The sequence below is a fragment of the Anser cygnoides genome, chromosome W, assembly GCF_040182565.1.
Source record: "Anser cygnoides isolate HZ-2024a breed goose chromosome W, Taihu_goose_T2T_genome, whole genome shotgun sequence".
In the NCBI taxonomy this organism is placed as follows: domain Eukaryota; kingdom Metazoa; phylum Chordata; class Aves; order Anseriformes; family Anatidae; genus Anser; species Anser cygnoides.
The window spans coordinates 5,679,807-5,704,441 of record NC_089911.1 but is presented as its reverse complement, the minus strand read 5'-3'; the positions used below and the strand labels follow the sequence as shown (position 1 = coordinate 5,704,441).

Sequence of the window (24,635 nt, the reverse complement as noted above, 5' to 3'; positions counted from 1 at the left end):
TTTACCACTGTCTGTGCAGTAGCTCGTGCTACAGGATAAGCTTCTACCCATTGTGTTAAATGATCTACGATTACCAATAGATATTTCATTCTCCCTACCTTGGGCAATTCAGTGAAATCAACTTGTACTTTCTCGAAAGGCCTATAAGCTGTTTTTCTCCCTCCCATAGCTGCTTGTCGAAACACTTTCTTATTTATTTTCTGACAAGTTAAACAACCTTATGTAATTTGTTTCGCTATTTCAAAAATTCCAATGCAACCAAATTGTTTAAGGAAATGATCGCTTAATGCCTTCATACCCCAATGTGTTTGTGCATGTAAACGTTCCAGTATTTGCCTCGCATAGGCTGTTGGCAATATCTCTCGCCCGTCAGGCAGTGTCCATTCTCCTTGTTCTAACTTAGCCCCTATTTTCTCCAATTTTGCTTGTTCTTCAGGGGTAAATTTCTTTTCTTCTCTTTCTCGCCTTTCTTCCTCTCGTATCACATTGATTTTAACAACCTGAGTCCTCAGGGCTGCTTCCTGGGCCTCCTTATCTGCTAGATTATTTCCTCTGATTCGATAATCCAATCCCTTTTGGTGTCCTCTTACATGTACCACTGCTATCTCCTTTGGTTCTCTTAATGCCCTTAAAATTTTTATTATTAACTCTTGATGTATAAGATTCCTCCCTTGAGTATTAATTAGACCTCTTTCTTCCCAAATTTTTCCAAAAGTATGGACCACCCCATATGCATATTTAGAGTCTGTATATATCGTCCCACTTTTCCCTTTTAATAGTTCCAGGGCCCTACATAGGGCATACAGCTCACAAGCCTGAGCTGACCATGATGGGCTCAAAGGTCCGGATTCCACAGGTTCTAAGTTCTTATTAATTATTGCATATCCTGATTTCCTCCTCCCTTCCACTACTCGGGAGGAGCCATCTACAAACAGAAAATTCAAACAAAAAATTCAAGCCTCTGTCTTCGTTTCCTAGCTTTATTTCAACTAGTGGACCTGCTAGGGTAGATGCCCCAGGTCCCCATCATTCCTGACTGTTGTGTTATAAATGACTGAGTCCCAAATAGGATTACAATCAGAGTTTACAATTTATTAAACGAATAGAGGCAAGCAAACAGCGCTGGGTGCGCCGGGAGTCTCTGCTCCACCGGGATGCACACCCGTTACGTAAGGCATCTAATTTTTTATACTCCTAGGCTAATACATATTCATTACTACTTCTAAAAGAGGCAAGGTTATTATAATTGGTTTCCCAAATCCGACGTCCTTCCAGGTGCACCTGCTTATCAGTCTCTGTTACTTTCTCGGGGGCCGCTCGGACAGGGAGGCTCATATTCTTCCTCCTTATCTAGTGGTCTCTTGGCCGGCTGTCAGAAGTTACTGCACATTCGTGCAAAGTCAGCAGTTTTTCTCTGAAGAAATCCCTTTGTTCTCTTCTCGCCTAAACCCAGGCCTCAATGTTAACCCTTCAAAACCCCTTAGTGGCACGAATTGCTGGACCATTTCTTACAGTTGTAAGTTTGTCCTGCAGCCTAAGACAATTTCTTTCTGATATCAGGGGCCGATTGCCCTGGAAAGAGGCTAGCCAGTTGCCTCTCTCTCTCTCTCTTTTTTTTTTTTTTAAAGCCAGGTCCATTTTTTTTTCTCATTGCATTTCAAAGTTGGTCCAAAAATTCAAAAATTCCATAAATTCCATAGGGGTTTCTTTTGGACCTTGTTGGAACAGATTCTCAATTCCCAATAGCCAATTTAACCAGATTTTGGTATTTACATAATTTCCGGGGTGATTAGGGTCTCAGTGAGGGGGTCGGTCAGGGGAATGCAATCGTTGAAAGTTCCCTGAGCGGTCCCATTGGCAATCTGAGCTCACACATGAACTCAGGTTGTTTTAAGAGTTAGCTGCTTTTCTGTTTCCACGACAACTCTCTCGGACCCATCACGGTCCCTCTGCCCCAGAGGGCTCACACCCGCGATTTAGAGATCTCAGCCTCGGGTTGAGGCGGAACTATTAACATTCCTACATCCTCTTTCCCTGCTCATTCAACTTCAAACAGCTCTGTTAAATACTACATGCCACACAACCTTTAACACCTTCAACAACCCTTTTAACACTTCCTTTATCTTTCTCCAGCCCGTACTTTTCTAATGCCAACACCAAAGGCTCAGTCAGGGGCCAACTTAATTCCAAACCTTTTCCCTCCAAGATGCTGAAACAACATATCAGTATACAACATTTCATCCTATTTTCCTTCTCTCCTCAAAAACATTAATTGCAAGACACTGTTATAGTCGATTGATCCATAAAGTGGCCATTTAGTTTATATAGTGGCCACCACTGATTGCAATACTTAGTGAAAGTCCTCTTGCTTTCTGTGCCCCCATTTCTAACAATATCCTTCCAATGTGCCAATATGCACCCAAGGAGGCTTTTTTTTTTTTTTTTTTAGGACGTCTTTGTTTTGGATTTTACCCATTTCCTCGATTTCCCATTCCCTTTTATTTATTTATATTAGTTACTGTCCCTTGTTTCAATTTCCACGCAAACCTTTTTATTGAAGGTTTTTACTATCTTTTCCTAATCTTCTTCCCAAATGTCCCAGTTCTCTGGGATTAAACTCTTCTTTCCACATACAAACTTCAGTATTTCAGATTATTGATGAGCCCCGTTCCAATCATAAATCCACAGGACTTCGGAAAAACACCTGAAGCACTCAGCCTTCTGTCTTCTAGACAAACAATACCACCTTTTTCACAAAATTTACATTTCAACAAGACCGAATTTCAAGCCGAATGCTAATTTTTCTCATGCACTTTGTTAGTAAGCCTACACAAAACAAGGAATCACTCCTGTGTATCCGTCAAGATGGGGGTTTAAAAAGGTATTGAGGCCTAAATAAATTCGCTCTCCCCCTTCTTACCAAATTCCCAGGGCTCAGGCCCGAACCACCGAAGAAGTGACTCTCCGTTCTAACATTTTGATAATCAGTCAGCCCCTCTCCCCCGATACTTGGGAAACTGACCGAACACCACCGCGAATATACCCAAACTTCTAAACTGTTACTTAGATAATGCTCCCACCTTCCTCCTTGACACAGTCAAAACATTTAAGAACAAAACAGGATTACAAGATGCACCACCGGGGGTGGATTGTTAGGATATAGAGGTGGTAGGTTATCCAATGACTCCCATTCATCATCTTTTTCTTTTTCCTTTTTTTTTATTTTTTATTTTTTTGTTCTCTTCTTCTTCAAACTTCTCGTCTGCTTTTAGTGTAAATATTGAGGCTGGAAAAGGACGTGAGATCCTGATCCATAATCCTGCATAATCACTTTCCTCCTGGCTAAAAGGTTCCTTTGAATTAACATGTATATTTAAGGCCTGGCAAACCCAGTCTTCAAAGGATCCGAAAACGGGCCAAAAGACATGTGGTCTTAAAGGCTCCTTCGGCCATTCTGTCATACAATACTGAACCATTTTTAATTTACTTTTTTCCTTTTCTGGGGCCCCTATCGTTCCAATTTCTAATCATTATCCCTAATGGACTTTCTGGTGGTATGTCTGGTAATTTGCTCCCTTTTCTCTGGTCCCGGGTCTTCAATTTTGTCTGACCCATCTAGGAATTTTACTGTGGCAATTCCTACAGCCCTTGGTTGCCTTAGTGAGAGTGTCTTGCAGGGGGTTTAGGACCTATCACCCACCCACCAATCCTATAGGAATCGCTTCGGTCCTTCACCGGCCAAGTCCCTCGCGGGAGATTGGAACCGCGGTTAGAAGACCTCCACAATCGCTTCGGAACTACGTTCCGTCTCAGTCACACTCTCACACAATCAGGCAACCGAATCCCACCCAACCGAACGGTATACTCCATCGTCTTCGTTTGGATCTTCGCGTGCAGAACTACGGGCAAAATATAGTGCTGCAGCCGGCAAAGGGAGCTCATAAAAAAATCTAAATCTTTGCTTGCCCTTATTCAGGTTCGAGATGGCATTAGCCCCGACCTGACTCGAACAGGAGCCACCAAATGGTGGGGGCGCCCCTCCTAGATCAAGTCAGAATTCAGGAACCAAGACCATCCCGGACGAGCCCCCAATTGTTATAAATGACTGAGTCCCAAATAGGATTACAATCAAAGTTTACAATTTATTAAACGAATAGAGGCAAGCAAACAGCGCTGGGTGTGCCAGGAGTCTCTGCTTCACCAGGACGCACCCCTGTTACGTAGGGCGGTTGGTTTTTATGCTCCTAGGCTAATACATATTCATTACTACTTCTAGAAGAGGCAGGGTTATTATAATTGGTTTCCCGAATCCGAAGTCCTCCCAGGTGCGCCTGCTTATCAGTCTCTGTTACTTTCCCCGGGGGCCGCTTGGACAGGGAGGCTCATATTCTTCCTCCTTATCTAGTGGTCTCTTGGCCGGCTGTCAGAAGTTACTGCACGTCCGTGCAAAGTCAGCAGTTTTTCTCTGAAGAAATCCCTTTGTTCTCTTCTCGCCTAAACCCAGGCCTCAATGTTAACCCTTCAAACCCCTTAGTGGCACGAATTGCTGGACCATTCCTTACACCACCATGGAGCCCCCACCTGCCTGATACCCGACCTGGACCTGAGGCTCCCGCTACATGCCAGCTAGTCCAACTTAAAGCTTGCTTGTGAATACAAATGCACACCCCACGCACACCGGGGTTTAGGAAACAGAATCATTAAGGTTGGAAAAGACCTCCATCTGGTCCAACCGTCCCCCTACTACCAATGTCACCCACTAAACCATGTCCCTAAGGACCATGTCCAACCTTTCCCTAAACACCCCCAGGGATGGATGACTCCGCCACCTCCCTGGGCAAACAGTTCCAATGCTGGAGACCTGAACAGCCACATTTTTGGGCAGGCAGTCGGTCTGGGTTGCCACATTATTTTTGGCAAGAGTTTTCTGTCTGGTGGAGACCATGGCTGAACTTGTTGTCTGGGAGGCAGCCAATAGGTGAGCTGGTCTCTTGAGTGGGGAGGGATACTCTGCCCTCCCTGCACGATCTGCAGTGCAAACTGCCATGCCATGCCCTGTTTGCCCCCTCTGTTTGTCGAACTCCTGCTCACTCATGCTCCCTAGGGGCTGTCTTTGTACAACAGAGGAGGGGCACTCCTGGCTCTGCCCAAGCCTCGTCGGCTGCCCTCGAGAGGGCTGCCGGGTCCTGGCGGCTCCCTCAGCTTCCTCGATCGGCCTCGATGTAGGGAACTGAAGGGATGCAAGACACGGACTCCTGATGGCTCTTGAACAGGAGACCTTTATTGCCATTTTTCACCACTACATATACTTTCCCCGTAGCCCCACGTGCTGTCCACGCGCCTGAATCTGTCATACAATTGGTTAGAGACCCTCAGACACGCGCCTCGAGCCAGCCAGCAATTGGCCACTGCCCAAAGCTCATCTTTAACACTGTAGCCAATTTACTTTATCTCGCCCTTGCTCAAGTTTTTGGTTCTACCGCTGTTTTCCTCATTATCTCTAACTCAGGGATGTGTGAAACAGCACAAAGCTCCCTGCGAATTCCTTTCCCACAATTCCCCCTTTTTTATTTTCAATCAATCAACCAAACGCTTTCTATAGATTTTTCTATCAATCACCGCAGACACTGCAATAAGCAAGATACAATAAGCAACAGGGTGAAAATCACAAGCAGAATTACGATTGTAAAGTAGCGTGCCTACTAGAATCTACATCAGTCAACAAGCCACTAAGCGCTAGGGATGTTGCTTCGCAGTGATGCTGCTTCTCACTCACACAGCACAATCACACGATCATGCAAAGAGGCCTCTTGCACTTCTCATTCATACCACAAGAAAATATCACTTAAAATAATTTGTCCGTGGCTTCAGGAGGTCCTTGTCTACTCCCGCGGTGAGCGGCTGAGAGTGGAGACTCCTCCGAGGAAAATGCTCGGGGTGCACCTAGGGGCGTCCGTTCCACAGTCGATCCCACAGCCGAGCAGAGCAGCTCCTGGCACAAGGAAGGATGCTATTATAGTTTTGTATAATTACAGCAAAGAGATGCATTGCGATAAGGAGCAAGTGTGGCGTTGACCATTCGTTTCACGATTTGTTTTTTTGCCTGAGCAATTAAACCTTACACATGCTGTTGCTGTTTCACATCCCAGGATATCTAATTCCTCTGGCTCTAGGGGCGCTTGCGGCAAGTAGACAGTCCAGTCTTTGTTATCTGCCGGGTTCCCCACCAGACATGTTGTGAATGGGTCGTTAGCACTAGCCCGGGACAGGCACACCGCTTCTTATCCTGTCATGTTGGCGAGGGTGACCCAGATGTTGCGGCGTGGTTGGATGGAGACCCAGGAAGTGAGCCTGGACATGGCGACTAGTTTCACCCACCGCAACTGTCGCCCAAATAGCATGAGAGAAAGTATCTACAGATAAGTGAACATATTTCAAGCGACCAAATTCTGGAATATGCATTACGTCGGTCCGCCATAACTGTAAGGACCGTAGACCTCTATGGTTTACCATTAAAGACGGGGTCGAAACATGTTGTTGACAGTCAGGACATATTTGGACAATCAATTTGGCGTCAATGATCGATATAGCGAATTGTTTCGCCGAGACTTTGGCGGATTGATGGAAAAAGGCATGGGATAACCGAGCTTGCTCCAGCACCTTAGGCACCGGGGCAGTCAGGGTCATATTAGTTAGCTGGTCAGCGTGTGTGTTACCCTCTGCAAAAATACCAGGTAACATGGTGTGGCTCTGCATGTGAATAATACAATACAGGTGCACTCGCTGCTCTACCAAAAATAACAGCTCTTTAAATTTTAGAAACAAGTTTTCCTTTGGGATGTCTCAAATGTGCCCTCTCAATGCGCTGAGCAACACCTACAGCATATTGCGAGTCCGATACAGTATTCAAAGGTACTGTTTTTTTAATTTTTTCCTTTTTTTCTCTTTTTTTTCCTTTTTTTTTTCCTCTTTTTTTTTTTTTTTTTTGTTTTCTGGCTGCAATGTCCTCGATAACTGCACTGATTCGTCGCAAATCATGCAGTAATCTCCATTTCCCGCTCTTCTTCTTGATAACAAACACTGATGAATTCCATGAGCTGTTTGTCGGAACAATATGTCCTTGTTGGAGTTGTTCTTGAACCAACTCCTGCAGACTACTGCTCGGAAAAGAATCAATTGAGCAATTCTAGTTCCCTTTTGTATTGACAATGGTGGAGATGGTGTCCAAGCCATAGCTTGGATTTGTCCATTGTAGTCAGCATCAATTACCCCCCGGCAAAACAAACAATCCGGTCAGAGTTGCACTTGATCGTCCTAGCAGCAATACACTACAGTCATTCCCAATTGGTCCTTTGATGTTCAATGGAATTTTATGAACGTGAGTACCGCACAAGGTGGCGTCTATTACTGTGGAGGTATCCACTCCGGCACTCCCTCTGGTTCTTGCTGAGAGGGTGTCCACCGTGGTAACCGTGGCAGCGGGGCTGCAGCGCGGAACCCTGCTCCACCGTGGTACTCCATGGGCTGCAGGGGGACAGCCTGCTTCACCGTGGTCCTCACCACAGGCCGCAGGGGACTTCTGCTCCGGTGCCTGGAGCACCTCTCCCCCTCCTCCTTCACTGACCTTGGCGCCTGCAAGGCTGTTTCTCACTCCTCTCACTCTCCCAGCTGCTGTGTATCGCATTTTTTTCCCCCCCTTTCTTAAATATGCTCTCACAGAGGCTCAAACAACATCGTTTATTGGCTCGGCTCTGGTCAGCACCAGGGCCCTTACCTAACATGGGGCAGCTGCTAGATTCTTTTCACAGAAGCCACCCCTATGGCCCCCTGCTACCAATACCTTGCCACGTAAACCCACTACATTCCAATATACTCTTAATTTACAATTATCACGATCTTCACAAACTTCACTTAATCAAAAAAAAAAAAAAGAATTCCCCACACCAAAATAAACATAACATCATCACGACACCGACGAGGTGGACAATTTACACACACACCACCCCTTGTCCCTTCACCACACTAATATGAAACATATTCCTCACAATTGCTGCTTTCTTAAATTCTTCACAACTATTACATTCATAAAAAAAAAATCCAGTCCATGTTTTGCCCGTTACTTCTCTCGACTATCATCCTTATCTCAAATTCCTTGAGCCCCATGTTGGGCGAATAAAAAACCATAAGAAGTTATCACGGATTTGGGGTAGGAGGTTTAAAGAAACCAATCTTCCAGCAGTATCGGACAATAAATGGCACAGAAACTCTAGTAATGCTGATTCGTACTGGAGCAAACAATTTGTGAATAGCATATGCCAACAGAAATGTGCCTGTACCAGCAGCCCTTTTAGACTGCAGCGATGATTCACTGAAACCAAGTTTGAAGAGAACTGCAGTCATATCCACACCACTTGACACAGCCAGGTAGAAGATTCCTAGAGATACTAATGAAATTCCAACATGGAATGAAACTCCTACAGCACCATATTCTTTGAAAACTTTTTTCAGCTGCTGGGATTTATTGAGTTTGTGTTCACTGCTGAGATCTGTGGCTGCCTTTTCAGGGGATCCACCCCCATCCTTGGCCGAGCTGCCGGCGGCGGCCCGCAGCGCCAGCAGAGGGGCCGGCGGGCTGAGGGGGGGGGCCCGGCCCGGGGGGGGTGGGCAGCAGCGGCGGCGGTCGGCGGCGAGCGGGGAGGCGGCGGCGGCGCTTGCGGCCGTGCCGGCTGTCGCGGAGCGGGGGCGGTGCGCGGCTCTGCCCGGCCTCGCAGGACGGACAGAGCGGGGGCCCGCGGGGCCACGGGCCCGGGCGCAGCGGCAGGCGGAACATGGCAGCGCCCGGTGTGCGCGGGCGGGCGCTCAAACCGGAGAAACGCAGCAGCCGGCGGCGGGGCGGGCGGGCGGCTGCCCGAAGCTGACAGCGGGGCAGGCGGCGGCGCTGGCGGCAATCGTACGGCACCAACAATTGACCAGTCATAACATTTTCTAACAGTGACTGAATAAATGGTGCGTGTAATCCATATGTAGTCACAGTCTTTCTTAATTCTTTAATTAGGTCACAGTGGAAGGCATTATATTCATTTGGACCGTTGGGTCGCACCTGCACCGGGAAAGCCATTCCTACCGGGTCCCCGTCCTTTAGCGCTTCCCGGCGCACCAGCTCCCATTGTTCCCGCGGGTCGAAAGCTCGGGCCCGCAGGGAAGCATTATCGGGGGCAGGCAAGGCGAGAGCCGAGGGGGTCAGCGGGGAGGGGCTCTGCGGCGGCGGTCCGCGGCCCTCTTCCTTGTCATCCCCCAGGTCTATCAAATTGCACTGCTCTGGTGACCTTGCAGGCTCTGATCTCAGTTCGGCTGCTGTTATTGCCTGGGCAGCAACGTTCTGTACTTCCTTTTCTGCCTGCCACGATCTTAAAGTCTCAGTCACCAGCCGCCACGTAGTCATCACCTCAGCAGCATTAGTATCCCCACTGGACGCTGCTTCCCATATTTTTTCCCCCACTTGGTCCCAAGTTTTTACATCAAATACTGTGGAAGCCATTGAGGGGAGCCCTTGTTTTCGCAAAAATTTCAATAATAGCTTTATCTTAAACGGAATATTTTTTACTCCCCTGTCTATTAGGAGTTGCGTTAGCAGTTTCACTATAGCCTCTTCCTCTGCCGAAAGGCTAGCTCCCACGATTAATGCCCAGCCGCTCACCTGTCCTTCAGGTGATGTCCCGGGGTTGAAGCTGCAGTCCAGCTGCGAGCTTGACTCGTTCGGCTGGGTTCCCTTCGGACACTCGTGCAGCGCTGCTCCTCCCCTATCACGTCGGGGTCACCATTTGAAGGGATGCAAGACACGGACTCCTGATGGCTCTTGAACGGGAGACCTTTATTGTCATTTTTCACCACTACATATACTTTCCCCGTAGCCCCACGTGCTGTCCACGCGCCTGAATCTGTCATACAATTGGTTAGAGACCCTCAGACACGCGCCTCGAGCCAGCCAGCAATTGGCCACTGCCCAAAGCTCATCTTTAACACTGTAGCCAATTTACTTTATCTCGCCCTTGCTCAAGTTTTTGGTTCTACCGCTGTTTTCCTCATTATCTCTAACTCAGGGACGTGTGAAACAGCACAAAGCTACCTGCGAATTCCTTTCCCACAGGGAACCCCCTGTGATCCCCTGCTCCACTGCAGAACGTGTTTGCCCCAGAGCCAATTGCCTTGGCTTGGCCCCTGCCAGCATCCATCACCAGGCACATGGGCTGTGACCTGCGGCCTTTCTCTAGCCACCAGTGCGGAGCCCTGTACTCGCCTCACTCATGCCAGTCCCCTCCAGGTAGTAGCTGGTTTGTGAACACGCTGTGCTCCTGCCCCAGTGGCTGGGAGTAGAAGACCCCCACATGCTCCAGTAGCTGGCACACAGTTCACTTATGCCAGTCCCACAGTAGCTGGCACACAGTTCGCTTATGCCAGTCCCACAGTAGCTGGCACTCTGGGCACAAAGTCTGTAGGACCCTTTCAGATCCAGAGCTATGGCCCCTGCAACTACTGATGCTAGGACCCTCACTCGCTCCATTAGCTGGCACCACAAGCCAGGGGTGCCCGCTCCCTCACCCTGACTCCAGTATCTGGCACCAATCTTCACTCACACACAAACAGGTCTCACTAGTAGCTGGCACTTAGTCCTTGCAGCACACATGCACACAGGAGAGAGAGTGTGAGTATGCAGAGAGCTAGTTAAGAAAAGATTTAATGAGGAAATATAAGAAGATAGGACAGACTGCAGTGATAAGGTGCAGAGCTCAGCCAGAGAAGCATACTGACCAGCCCTGTTTTACACGTGACCGGCCCTTTTATACCCCTTACTACCTATCCCCTCTTTGTTCCTCTTGCTCCCCCTTCCCCCTGCACAACCCCCATGGATTTGCAGAGCTCTGCAGTTTCCTGCACCCTCCCAGTCTGGGGTCCCCCCCTGGTTCACAGTCTTATCAACTTCAAAGTCCAGATTGATCTTCCTGGAAGTGGTGCCTGTAGTTTGATAGCTCATCAACTAGTGTGACTGAGAGGTTTGTTTCTCGTCATTGTCTCTATTTTTGCTTTGTCAGGTCTGTATCTCAGCATTTTGCTTATTGTTCCCCCTTCTTTACTTCTTATCATTCCGATCCAGAAATCCTCACTGAGACAACCTTGCCTGAATCAACATTTCCATATTCCATCACCTTCCTTATCAATTAGTAGAACTGACTAGACTTGGTTTCCATCACTTCTTCCCTTTCTTATTATCCCTTTGTTGCGCTGGAAAAGGTCCTTGACCAGATACCCTTAAAGGAGCAGAAACTCTCCTTCTACATACCCTTGCACATTGCACTGTTGAAAAGTAACAATACATCATATGTGAAACAGTGTGGTGGTTTCCCCTTGAAAATGTTTCTTTGGAGAGCAGCGTTATAGTTCATTGGTTTGTCATAGCAGTCTCCTCCCTGTAGATAGTTTGCACATTGCAGAAGATAATTTATCAAGCCTTCTCTTTTAGATTGTAGCCCAATATTGCTAGTAAATATAACTAGTAAAAATAATATAAGACTACAGCAGGGCTAGTGAGTGCTTGCTTGCTAGCTTGCATAACTTGACATTTGGAAGTATTTACGTCACAGAATGATCTATAGAAGTGCAATTCTGAATAAAAATCATAGAATCAGAATCATAGAACGGTTTGGGTTTGAAGGGACCTTAAAAATCATCTAGTTCCAACCCCCCTGCCATGGACAGGGACAACTTCCACTAAATAAGGTTGCTTAAAGCCCCATCCAACCTGGCCTTCAACGCTTCCAGGGATGGGGCACCCAGAACTTCTCTGGGCAACCTGTTCCACTGCCTCACCACTCTCATAGTAAAGAATTTCTTCCTAATGTCTAGGCTAAATCTACTCTCTTTCAGTTTAAAGCCATTACTCCTCGCCCTATCACTGCACTCCCTGACAGAGTCCCTCTCCAGCTTTCCTGTAGGCCCCCTTTAAGTACTTGTGGTGGTTTTACCTTGCTGGGCTGCTGAACCCCAGCACGACCACTCTCTCACTTCCCCTCAGAAGAAGAAGAAGGGGAGAAGAAAGAATGCTGGAAAGAAAAAAAAAAGGCTCACGGGTTGAGATAAGGATAATTTAATTAAAGGGAAAAGGAAGAGGGAAAAAAAAAAGCAAAGGCTGCGCAGAAGCACAGAGAAAGAGAAAAAAAATAAATTGCTACTTCCCATTAACGAGGGATGTTCGTCCACAACCCGGGAAGCAGGGCCTCAATACATGTAGCGGTTGTTTGGGAGGACAGAGGTCTTCATAATGAGAGCCCCTTTCCCCTTTCCCACCTTTTATTGCTGACTGTGACATCACATGGTATGGAAAATCCCATATGTCAATGACCCTTTCCCTAGAGAGGGATCCCAGCCCCTTGGCTTCCTTGCCTCTTAGTTCCTGGCTACCGGCCCCAGTGTCCCAGAATCGAAGCAGCCAGGTGAGAATGTGCTCACTTGGGTGACGACTGAAATCCCTTTGTATATCTCGCAACTCACTCAGGGATGGGGATCGGGTGGTTTCTGACTCATTTATGATTTCCGTCTCTTCTTCCTCCTGTTTTTGTGATGGCTCTGCTTTAGAGCTCCCTGCCCCTTCCACTTCTCCCTCCTGGGACTTCTCAGGAGGAGCTTCTTCCCTTACTAAATGAGCTGACTTCTGCTTCCATTGTTTTGTTTTGACTATGAGGGTGACTGATACCACTGATGGTTGGTCCTCTGGGTTAGCCACAGTGTGTGTTATCTGATCATCAGATTCAGAGACCTCTTCCTCCCCTTGAGGGTGCTGAGTAGTGTTAACTACCATTTGATAGGCACAGGCCAGGCCCCAGCACAGTGCAGCAAGCTGGAGTTCTCTGGCACTGCCAGGGTCAGGGCATACATCTTTCAAACATTCTATCGTTTTTTTAGGATTTGGCATTTGTTCAGAGGTGAAGTGCAAAACCATTGGAGGAGACAACCGTGACAGGTACCTGCCCATATCCTCCCATACACCTTGCAACCCACCACCACACAGTCTCAGGGCAGATTCCTGGGTGCTATTCTTAACTAATTGTTTAACCTTAGGAGAAAAGAAAAGAAAAGAAAAGAAAAGAAAAGAAAAGAAAAGAAAAGAAAAGAAAAGAAAAGAAAAGAAAAGAAAAGAAAAGAAAAGAAAAGAAAAGAAAAGAAAAGAAAAGAAAAGAAAAGAAAAGAAAAGAAAAGAAAAAAAGAAAAGAAAAGAAAAGAAAAGAAAAGAAAAGAAAAGAAAAGAAAAGAAAAGAAAAGAAAAGAAAAGAAAAGAGAAGAGAAGAGAAGAGAAGAGAAGAGAAGAGAAGAGAAGAGAAGAGAAGAGAAGAGAAGAGAAGAGAAGAGAAAAGAAAAGAAAAGAAAAGAAAAGAAAAGAAAAGAAAAGAAAAGAAAAGAAAAGAAAAGAAAAGAAAAGAAAAGAAAAGAAAAGAAAAGAAAAGAAAAGAAAAGAAAAGAAAAGAAAAGAAAAGAAAAGAAAAGAAAAGAAAAGAAAAGAAAAGAAAATACATTCTGCAGACCTAGCAATAGGAGCATGTTGATTACCCATGGATATTCAAAGTACTCAAAATCTGCTGTAATTAGCCCACAGGAAAAGAAGAAGGAGGTACCATTCCTGATATTGTCCACAAACTGACTTCCAGAGGAGGAAAAGAAGAGAGTGTAGTTTTTAACATTCTCAAAGAGATAGTTTCCAGGGGATAGGAATGATAGCAATGCAGGGCCTGAATACCAGATCAGGCTCAAGGCCTGTGCTTTACAGCACAGTGAACTAAAAAATCCAAACACAGTCTTTAACAAGCTCTCCGACCTGATATACAGCAGAAGGGAGAATGTGGCACGGATCGCATAAAACAGGACCACATAGAAAAATATTAACAGCAAAACAGACGACATGGTGACTAGCAAGCAAGTATGTTAATTGTAAGCATTTTGATCAAATCTACTGTTATCTCAGCCCTTCGAGTCCCACGTTGGGTGCCAAAAAGGACTGTGGTGGTTTTACCTTGCTGGGCTGCTGAACTCCACCACAACCACTCTCTCACTTCCCCTCCTCAGAAGAAGAAGGGGAAAAGAAAGTATGCTGGAAAGAAAAAAAAAGGCTCATGGGCTGAGATAAGGATAATTTAATTAAAAGGAAAAGTAAGAGGGGAGAAAAAAAAAAAAACCACAAACCAACAAGCAAAGGCCGAGCAGAAGCACAGAGAGAGAAAAAAGAAATTATTCACTACTTCCCATCAACGAGCAGTGTTCGGCCACGTCCCGGGAAGCAAGGCCTAGCAGTTGTTTGGGAGGACAGAGGACTTCATAATGAGAGCCCCCCCCCCCTTCCCCTTTTCCACCATATGAGTGCAATGTCATATGGTATGGAATATCCCTTTGGTCAGTTTAGGTCAGCTGCCCTGGTGATGTCCCCTGCCCACCTCTTGCCCACCCCCAGCCACCTGGTTCTTGGGGGGGGGGGGGAGGTTGAGGGAGCTCCAAACTTCAATGCTGTGTCAGTATTGCTCAGCAATAGACAAAACATTGGTGTGATACCGATGCTGTTCTAGCTACAAGTACAGAGCACAGTGCTATATGGGCCGCTGCAGGAAAAGTTAACTCCATCCCAGCCAGACCCAGTACAGTGCTGGAAGGCAGCTAAAAGGTTTCCCCAGAGCCTTCTCTTCTCCAGGCTAAACAACCCCAACTCTCTCAGCTTGTCTTCATAGGAGAAGTGCTCCAGCCCTCTGATCATCTTCATGGCCTGCCCCTGGACTCACTCCAACAGGTCCATGTCTGTCTTATGTTGGGGGCCCCAGAGCTGAATGCAGGACTCCACGTGAGTTCTCACGGGAATGGAGTATCTTTTCATCCACCAGCACTCCCAAGTCCTTCTCCGCAGCTCTGTTCTCTATGCACTTATCACCCAGCCTGTATTCATGTTTGGGATTGCCCCGACCCAGGTGAAGGACCTTGCATTTGGCCTTGTTGAACTTCACAATGTTCACACAGGCCTGTCCAGGTCCCTCTGGATGGCATCCCTTCCTTCCAGCACATCAACTGCACCACTCAGCTTGGTTTCATCCACAAATTTGCTGAGCGTGCAGTCAATCCCACTGTCCGTGTCACCAAGAAAGATGTTAAATAGCACCAGTCCCGATACTGACCCCTGAGGAACACCACTCGTCACTGGTCTCTGCTTGGACATTGAGCCATTGACTGCAACTCTTTGAGTGTGACCATCTAGCCAATTCCTTACCCACCGAGTAGTCCATCCATCAAATCCTTGTCTCTCCAATTTAGAGACAAAGCTGTTGTGTGGGACAGTATCAAATGGTTTGCACAAGTCCAGGTAGATGATGTCAGTTGCTCTTCCCCTATCCACCAATGCTGTAACCCCATCATAGAAGGCCACCAGATTTGTCAGGCATGATCTGCCCTTTTAGCCATGTTGGCTGTCACCAATCACCTCTTTGTTTTCCATGTGCCTTAGCATAGTTTCCAGGAGGATCTGCTCCATGACCTTGCTGTGCCCAGAAGTGAGACTGACTAGCCTACAGTTCCCCAGGTCTTCCTTTTTTCCCTTTTTGAAAATGTTTCCCCTCTTCCAGTCAGTGAGAACTTCACCGGACTGCCATGACTTCTCAAATATGATGGATAGTGGCTTAGCAACTACATCTGCCTAGTCCCTCAGGACCCTCAGATGCATCTCACCAGGTCCCATGGAACTTCAGGTTCCATAGATGGACTTGACCTGATCTTCTCTTACAGTGGTGTTGTGGTTTAACCCAGATGGCAGCTAAGCACCACACAGCTGTTCTCTCACCCTCCCTCCCCCCCCCCCCAACAGTGGGATGGGGGAGAGAATCAGGAAAAAAATTAAAAGCTTGTGGGTTGAGATACAGACAGTTTAATAGGACAGAAAAGAAAGAAAAAAAATAATAATGATAATAGTAATAATAATAATGTGTACAAAACAAGTGAAGCACAATGCAATTGCTCACCACTCGCTGACTGATGACCAGTCCATCCCTGAACAGCAGTCCAGTCCAGAGGCAATCGGCTCCAGGGCAGACACGTTCTGCAGCGGAGCGGGGGATTGCAGTGTGCAAGGGTTTTCCTTCATCGAGGCAACTTGAGGCAGCCAAGGGAGCGGCCAGGAGCCGGCAGCCCTCACAAGGGTGGCTGATGAGGCTTGGGCAGAGCCAGGAGTGGGCCTCTTGTACAAAGGCAGTCCCTAGGGAGCACGAGCAACCAGGAGCGCAGCGACCAGGATACCAGGATGGGCAAACAAGATGTGGCGCGTCAGTCAGGATGTGGCATGGCAATTTGTGCGGCAGCTCACGTGGGAGGGCACAGGGAGTGCCCAGAAGCTTGGCTAGCTCAATTAGGGAGCAATGGTATCCACCCAACAGAAGGCTATGGCCTCTCGGAGCTCAACACCCCCCACAAGTGACGCAGCCTCCCAGACAGAGCTCTGGGGGAAACACACTGCCACCCAAGTGTCAGGCTGCAGAGTGTGCCCTACTCTTACACCAGTTCAGGACAGCAGGAGTGAGCACACCTGTGGGAGGTGCACCCAGGTTGAGGCACTCCTCCACCTAGTGACAGAGCTCTGGGAAGAGGTGACTAGGCTGAGGAGTATCAGGGAGTCTGAGAAGGAGATAAACCACTGGAGTCGCTCCCTACCTTCCCTGAGACAGGCCCAGCAGGCAGAAGGGACACTCAGTAGAGGGGTTTCCCTATCCTCTCTCCACCCAGCTGAAAGCACTGACCTAGGGGATAAGGGGCAGTGGCAACAAGTCCCTGCCCAGCGCGGCAGGCGCGTCCCTTAAGGAATTCCCCACCTTCCCAGGTGCCTGTGCGCAATAGGTATGAAGTTTTGCAGGTTGATCTGAAAAATATTGAGGAGCACGGTACATCTGGCTTGGAGGTGTCACTGAGATCACGTCGACCTGTGCCCTGCATTAAAACAGCTCCCACCAAGAAAAAAAGACAGGTTGTTGTCGTGGGAGACTCCCTTCTGAAGGGAACAGAAGGCCCAATATGCAGACTGGACCCACTTCATAGGGAGGTCTGCTGCCTTCCTGGGGCCTGAGTTAGGGACATGAAGAGAAAGCTTCCTGCCCTAGTTTGACCCTTGGATTATTACCTGTTATTGTTTTTTCAGGTAGGCAGTGTTGAAGCTCCAAGAAGTCTGAGGGCAATCAGAAGAGACTTCAGAGCCTGGTGTCACCAGCAGAACTTTGGGTTCTTGATCATGGGCCATTTTACAAGACACCAGGCCTGCTGGCAACGAATGGGGTTCACTTGTCTCTAAGGGGGGAAAAGATCTTTGCTCAGGATTTATCAGGGCCCATCGATAGGACTTTAAACTAGTTTTGAAGGGGGAAAGGGAAAAAACAACAGCAACAACAACAACAAAAACAGGCTTGACAGAGACAAGCCTGGCAGTGGTATGGCAATGGTTAAGGGACGGTGTGCTCGCAAGGTCCATCGGTCTACCATCCCGATTGAGGTAGGGGATGGAGAACTATGCAGCAGCAAAGGCAGAAGGGACATTGATGGGTCAGAAATCACAAAAGTGCCCGGGAATTGTCATGTAGGAATTAGGGCTTCTCCCCCCAAAAAGGTGACAGGATCGCTGGCCCAGCTGAAGTGCATCTACAGTGCACGCAGTATGAGCAACAAACAGGAGGAGCTGGAAGCCATTGTGCAGCAGGAAAGCTATGACAGTTGCTATCACCGAAATCAGTGGGACGGCTTGCATGACTGGAGCGCTGCAATGGATGGCTACACACTCTTCAGAAGGGATAGGCTAAGAAGGAGAGGTGGTGGGGTAGCCCTATATGTTACCGAGTGTTTGGATTGTCTTGAGATTAATAATAGCGATGACAGGGTTGAGTGTTTATGGGTAGGAATCAGGGGGAAGGACAATGAAGCAGATGTCCTGGTGGGCATCAGTTATAGACCACCTAACCAGGCCAAAGGGGCAGACGAAATATTTTACAAGCAGCTGGGACAAGTCTTGCAATCACTAGCCCTTGTTCTCATGGGGGACTTCAGCTTCCCAGATGTCTGCTGGAAATACAACACAGCGGAGAGGAAACAGTCTAGGAGGTTTCTAGAGTGTGTGGAAGATAACTTCCTGACAGAGCTGGTGAGTGAAGCCGGTGAGCTTCTTCAACTTGGGCGGTGTGGCTTATTAGCTAAGACTGAGGCAAAAAAGTCATTGAGTACCTCAGCCTTCTCCGTATCCAGGGTGACCAGGTCTCCTGTTTCCTTCCAGAGAGGGCCCACTTTTTTCCTAGTCTTCCTTTTATCACCGATGTACCTATAGAAGCTTTTCTTGTTGCCCTTGATGTCCCTGGACAGATTTAATTCAAAAAGGGCTTTAGCTTTCCTAACCTGATCCCTGGCTGCTTGGACAATTTCTATGTATTTCTCCCAGGCTACCTGTTCTTGCTTCCACCCTCTGTAGGCTTCCTTTTTGCGTTTGATTTTGGCCAAGAGCTCCTTGTTCATCCATGCAGGCCTCCTGGGATTTTTGCCTGACTTCCTCTTTGCTGGGATGCATCGCTCCTGAGCTTGGAGGAGGTGATCCTTGAATATTAACCAGCTTTCTTGGGCCCCTCTTCCCTCCTGGACTTTATCCCATGGTATTCTACCAAGCAGATCCCTGAAGAGGGCGAAGTATGCCTTCCTGAGGGTCAGGGTAGTGAGCTTGCTGTGTGCTCTCCTCTTTGCCCTAAAGATCATGGTCACTGCAGCCAAGGCTGCCCTTGAGCTTCACGTTTCCTACCAGCCTTTCCTTCTTGGTGAAAACAAGGTCCAGCATAGCACTTCTCCTCATTGGCTCCTCTATCACTTGGAGAAGGATGTTATCAATGCATTCCAGGAACCTCCTGGATTGCCTGTACCCCGCTGTGTTGTCCCTCCAACAGATTTCAAGGTGGTTCTATTCCCCCCTGAGGACCAAGGTTTGTGGAAATGAACCATCATAACACAACTGCCTTCAAGTAAGCATCAAGAAACTATACCATAATTTGTATACATAAAATTATCATTTTTGCAGCATTGCTACAACTACAATACAGATTTTAAAGTGATAGCTTAGTAATTTAAAGCTGCAATCCTTTTAAACCTGTCATAACTTTAGCTAGATTGACTATTAAAGGTCTTTACCTGCAATAGTCTGCTTAGCACATGGCCGTTGTAAAACGGTGTGTATCAAGCAGCACTACAATGTATGCAATAGGGACTTCATCTTGCAGGATGCTGATAGCTGAGAGTTGTGTAATACTTGCATTTCTTAATAAAGCATGAGCAGAAAGCATCCCTCTGAAGCACTTAGCACCTTTCAAGTTTGATCAGTGTACTTGTGCTTTCTTTCATTTATCCTTCTTGGGAAACTCCCCTTAACCTTGCTACGAGGTTGGAAACAGCAACAAAAATGCACTCTAGCTCTGTTCACTACTATTATGTCACAGCTGTGGGTCCTTGGACTCACCAGTTCAATAAACACCAAAGGAAGCTCACAACTGACTGGAGATTCGTTTCAGACATACTGAGAACTGTGATGTCAAGTCCTAGGTTTTGGTTTATGAAAGCACTGACGCACGTGCTTCATTTTAAACATGTACCTAACACTGCCTTTAGTGCTTTTCTGGATGGAGTAATTGTTGACTAGGTAACTGTGAGAAAAATCTCAAATAGTTTTCTTCAGACAGGATCTTCTGTGAAGCTATTTTATTCGTGATTGCAATGGCGGATGCCCTGTCAATCAGGAGCGCATTTTAGTAAACAAAGCATAACCTTATATTCCCTATTACCTGACACCTGATCACCTCCCCTGTTTCCTCATTCGCTGAGTACTACAGGTTCACAAGCTACTCGACGCTCCTCTATACCATATATGTACAATTTTTCTTTTTTTCCCAACCCTTTAATTTCTCCCTTTTCCTTTTTTTTTCCCCTTTCTTATGTTTTGAGAACCTGTGATCTTTGTTTTACTGTTCCCACAGTGCTCATCCTGTTTTTCTCAAGCTTCCACCTTATTCTGGAACAGTGAGGCCTTCTACTGTCCACTTATCTACTTAGCATTTCTCCTTATTATGACTACACAACTACCTTGGAATACAGAAAAGTAATTCTCTACTGCAAAAACACAACTTAGTTTCTCACAGTAACCACTGATTGTTAATAGAAAAAGAAATGTGTATTTAGAAAAAATGCCTTTGGCCAGGCCCTAACCCGTGTTTTTGATGTGGCTGAACTGAAATCTGAGCTGAAGTTCAAGGTACTCTTGAACCAGGAAGGATGGAAGATGATCAGCCTGCCACAGGTGTTTCACAGGTTTTCTGTCTTCATCGCAGTGCCATGTGGGAAGAGGAGAACCCCTTATTATAACAGCTAATACCTTTTATCAGTGTTTTTGCAAAGGGGCTAAATATTATCTTCACAAAACTCTGAGATATTGGAAGTAACGTGTCTAAGATTATAGAGAAATGATAGAGTTGGGACTTCTCAGTCCCAGCCCAGTACTCTGCCCAGTAAAGTCTTCTGCTTTCAGGAACAGAAATGGCCACAACCCAGCCAAGGCAGTGTTGGATTTTGCAACTCTTTGGAGAACACCAAACAGCCCTGTGGTTTGTGCTTACCTGTAAATCTAGTTCTGGGTGTCAGTGGTGACAAGTTAATCTTGCTATGATTACAGTAGCAAGTAGATACAACTATATCTGTGACGTTCCAGTTCTGTTCATTGCAACATCCATAATTTGGTGATCATTTATCATCATCTTATCAACATCTTTCTTAGGGGTATTTATTTTACTGTATGAATAGAATAGTACAATTGGAAAAGACCTTAAAAGATCATCTAGTCCAGATGCCTGACCTCTTCAGGGCTAACCCAAAGTTAAAACATATTACCGAAGGCATTATCCAAAAGCCTCTTGAACACTGACAGGCATGGGGCATCAACCACCTCACTAGGAAACCTATGCCAGTGTTTGACCACCCTCATGGTAAAGAAATTTTTCCTGATGTCCAGTCTGAACTTCCCCTGATGCAACTTTGTGCCATTCCCTTGCATTCTATCATTGGCTACCAGGGAGAAGAGACTGGCACCTCCCTCTCTGCTTGCTCTCCTCAGGAAGTTGTAGAGAGCAATGAGGTCACCTCTTAGCCTTCTTTTCTCCAGACTAGACAACCCAAGCGTCCTCAGCCTCTCCTCATAGGACATGCCTTCTAGCCCTTTTACCAGCTTTGTTGCCCTCCTCTGGATGCTTTCAAGTATCTTAACATCCTTTTTATATTGTGGAGCCCAGGAGTGCACACAATATTCAAGGTGAGGCTGCACCAATGCTAAATATAGCAGGAGACTCACCTCTTTTGACTGGCTGGCTATGCTATGCTTAATGCATACCAAAAATGAATGAATGACACAGAAAACACAGCACATTGTGATTCTGTATCAAGGAACCCTTGGAAAAGAAGACCGAGAGAGTGAGGTTTGGGTTTTATTTATTTATTTGTTTGGTTTTATTTTTATTAATCTTTCTTGTGACAAATAAAAAAGAGAGACTTTTTTATATCTTTCCTTAATTTTTAAGGAATGGTTCAAAGAAATTGCTGAAAAAAAACAATTGTGGAGTCTATATGATAAGTCATTTAAAAGAGTCATTTTAATATTTAATGAGACTTCATCACTTAACGTCTTTTAACGGCACTTTCCCTTTGGCTGAGCATATGTGGCTGCATGTTGCAGCCTTTTCCTCTTGGAAAAGAGGGCGGGCTACTCAGGAGGACTATAAGGATGTTGCGAGGCTGTGCAGGGACAAAATTAGAAAGGCCAAAGCTCATCTGGAGCTCAATCTGGCTACTGCCGTTAAAGATAAAAAACGTTTTTACAAATACATCAACACCAAAAGGAGGACTAAGGAGAATCTCCATCCTTTACTGGATGCGGGGGGAAACTTAGTCACAAAAGATGAGGAAAAGGCTGAGGTGCTCAATGCTTTCTTTGCCTCAGTCTTTAGCGGCAAGACCGGTTGTTCTCTGGATAATTGGTACCCTGAGCTGGTGGAAGGGGATGGGGAGCAGGATGTGGCCCTCGCTATCCATGAGGAAATGGTTGGCGACCTGCTACGGAGCTTGGATGTACGCAAGTCGATGGGGCCGGATGGGATCCACCCGAGGGTACTGAGCGAACTGGCGGAGGAGCTGGCCAAGCCGCTTTCCATCATTTATCGGCAGTCCTGGCTATCAGGGGAGGTTCCAGTCGACTGGCGGCTAGCAAACGTGACGCCCATCTACAAGAAGGGCCGGAGGGTAGACCCGGGGAACTATAGGCCTGTTAGTTTGACGTCAGTGCCAGGGAAGCTCATGGAGCAGATTATCTTGAGTGTCATCACGCGGCACTTGCAGGGCAACCAGGCGATCAGGCCCAGTCAGCATGGGTTTATGAAAGGTAGGTCCTGCTCTCCTGATCTCCTTCTATGACCAAGTGACGCGCTTGGTGGATGAGGGGAAGGCTGTGGATGTGGTCTACCTTGACTTCAGTAAGGCTTTTGACACCGTTTCCCACAACATTCTCCTCGAGAAACTGGCTGCTCGTGGCTTGGACTGGCGTACACTTTGTTGGGTTAGAAACTGGCTGGATGGCCGGGCCCAAAGAGTTGTGGTGAATGGAGCCAAATGCAGCTGGAGGCCGGTCACTAGTGGAGTCCCCCAGGGCTCAGTGCTGGGGCCGGTCCTCTTTAACATCTTTATCGATGATCTGGATGAGGGGATCGAGTGCACCCTCAGTAAGTTTGCAGATGACACCAAGTTAGGTGCGTGTGTCGATCTGCTCGAGGGAAGGAAGGCTCTGCAGGAGGATCTGGATAGGCTGGACCGATGGGCTGAGGTCAACTGCATGAAGTTCAACAAGGCCAAGTGCCGGGTCCTGCACCTGGGGCGTAACAACCCCAAGCAGCGCTACGGGCTGGGAGATGAGTGGCTGGAAAGCTGCCTGGCAGAGAAGGACCTGGGAGTACTGGTTGATAGTCGGCTGAATATGAGCCAGCAGTGTGCTCAGGTGGCCAAGAAGGCCAACAGCATCCTGGCTTGCATAAGAAGCAGTGTGGCCAGCAGGTCTAGGGAGGTGATTGTCCCTTTGTACTCAGCTCTGGTGAGGCCGCACCTCGAGTACTGTGTTCAGTTTTGGGCCCCTCGCTACAGGAAGGACATGGAGGTGCTCGAGAGAGTCCAGAGAAGGGCGACGAAGCTGGTGAGGGGTCTGGAGAACAAGTCTTCTGAGGAGCGGCTGAGGGAGCTGGGGTTGTTCAGCCTGGAGAAGAGGAGGCTCAGGGGCAACCTCATCGCTCTCTATAGGTACCTTAAAGGAGGCTGTAGAGAGGTGGGGGTTGGTCTATTCTCCCACGTGCCTGGTGACAGGACGAGGGGGAATGGGCTAAAGTTGCGCCAGGGGAGGTTTAGGTTGAATGTTAGGAAGAACTTCTTTACTGAAAGGGTTGTTAGGCATTGGAATGGGCTGCCCAGGGAGGTGGTTGAGTCGCCATCCCTGGAGGTCTTTAAAAGACGTTTAGATGTAGCCCTTAGTGATATGGTTTAGTGGAGGACTTGTTAGTGTTAGGGCAGAGGTTGGACTAGATGATCTTGGAGGTCTCTTCCAACCTAGACGATTCTGTGATTCTGTGATATGTTGCTGCATGTTTTTAAGGGAATATCTTTTCTTACTTTCTAATGAAATTATACTTGAGACAGGAATAAAAGTGTATGGTGCTATGTTTTGGATTTAGGATGAGAATAATGTCGATACCACGCTGATGCTTTAGTTGTTGCTGAGCAGTGCTTACACTAAGTCAAGGACTTTTCTGCTTCTCATACTGCCCTGCCCAACAAGGAGGCTGGGGGGTGCAGAAGAAGATGGGAGGGGACACAACCAGGGCAGCTGACCCAAACTGACCAAAGGGATGTTTCTTCTATAAGATGTCATGTTCAACAATAAAATGGGAGAGTTGGCCAGGGGGTTGTTGCCGTTGCTCAGGGACTGGCTGGGCACCAATCAGCTGGTGGTGAGCAATTGCATTGTGCATCACTTTTTTTTTTTTTAATTCTTTTATTTTCTTTGGTTTGTTTGCTTGTTTGTTTTTTCTTATTAAACTGTCCTTATTCCAACCCGTGAGTTCTTACTCTTTTACTTTTCTCATTTCTCTGTCTTGCTTTCCTGGAAGTGGCCTGTCGATGGGAAGCAGTGAATGAATTCCTTGTTTTGCTTTGCTTGTGCATGCGGCTTTTGCTTTACCTAGCAAACTGCCTTTATCTCAACCCATGAGTTTTCTCACTTTTACCTTTCCAGTTCTCTCCTCTGTCTCACTTGGGCAGTGTGAGCGAAGGGCTGTGTGGTGATTAGCTGCCTGCCAGGTTAAACCACAACAGGTTGCCGTGTCAGTTTAGTTTATGATAAGGTGGGAAACTGAAGCTTTCTTTGCATCTCAACATATTCATATGTTACTTCAAACTCTTCATATCACTGAGTGACTTCTCAGTCAAAGATCATTTAAAAAAATGATGTGCAGAGCCTTACAGCAATT

The 24,635-nt window shown here is 47.0% G+C and overlaps 1 protein-coding gene and 1 pseudogene across 3 annotated transcripts in view; one reads left to right on the top strand and one right to left on the bottom strand.

Annotated features, from left to right (window-relative positions):
* LOC136788760 (uncharacterized) overlaps positions 1-24,635 on the bottom strand; it is a 145,715-nt gene that overhangs the window by 56,318 nt on the left and 64,762 nt on the right. The window contains exon 2 of one of the 3 annotated variants that reach the window (XM_066987436.1): positions 9,698-9,855. The exons of the other annotated variants lie outside the window; for them this stretch is intronic. The gene's annotated coding sequence lies outside the window, so the exon portion shown is untranslated. The remainder of the gene's footprint in view (positions 1-9,697; positions 9,856-24,635) is intronic. 3 annotated transcript variants of the gene reach the window in all.
* The window catches only part of LOC125181697 (BDNF/NT-3 growth factors receptor-like), a 153,704-nt pseudogene that overhangs the window by 122,861 nt on the left and 6,208 nt on the right, over positions 1-24,635 (top strand).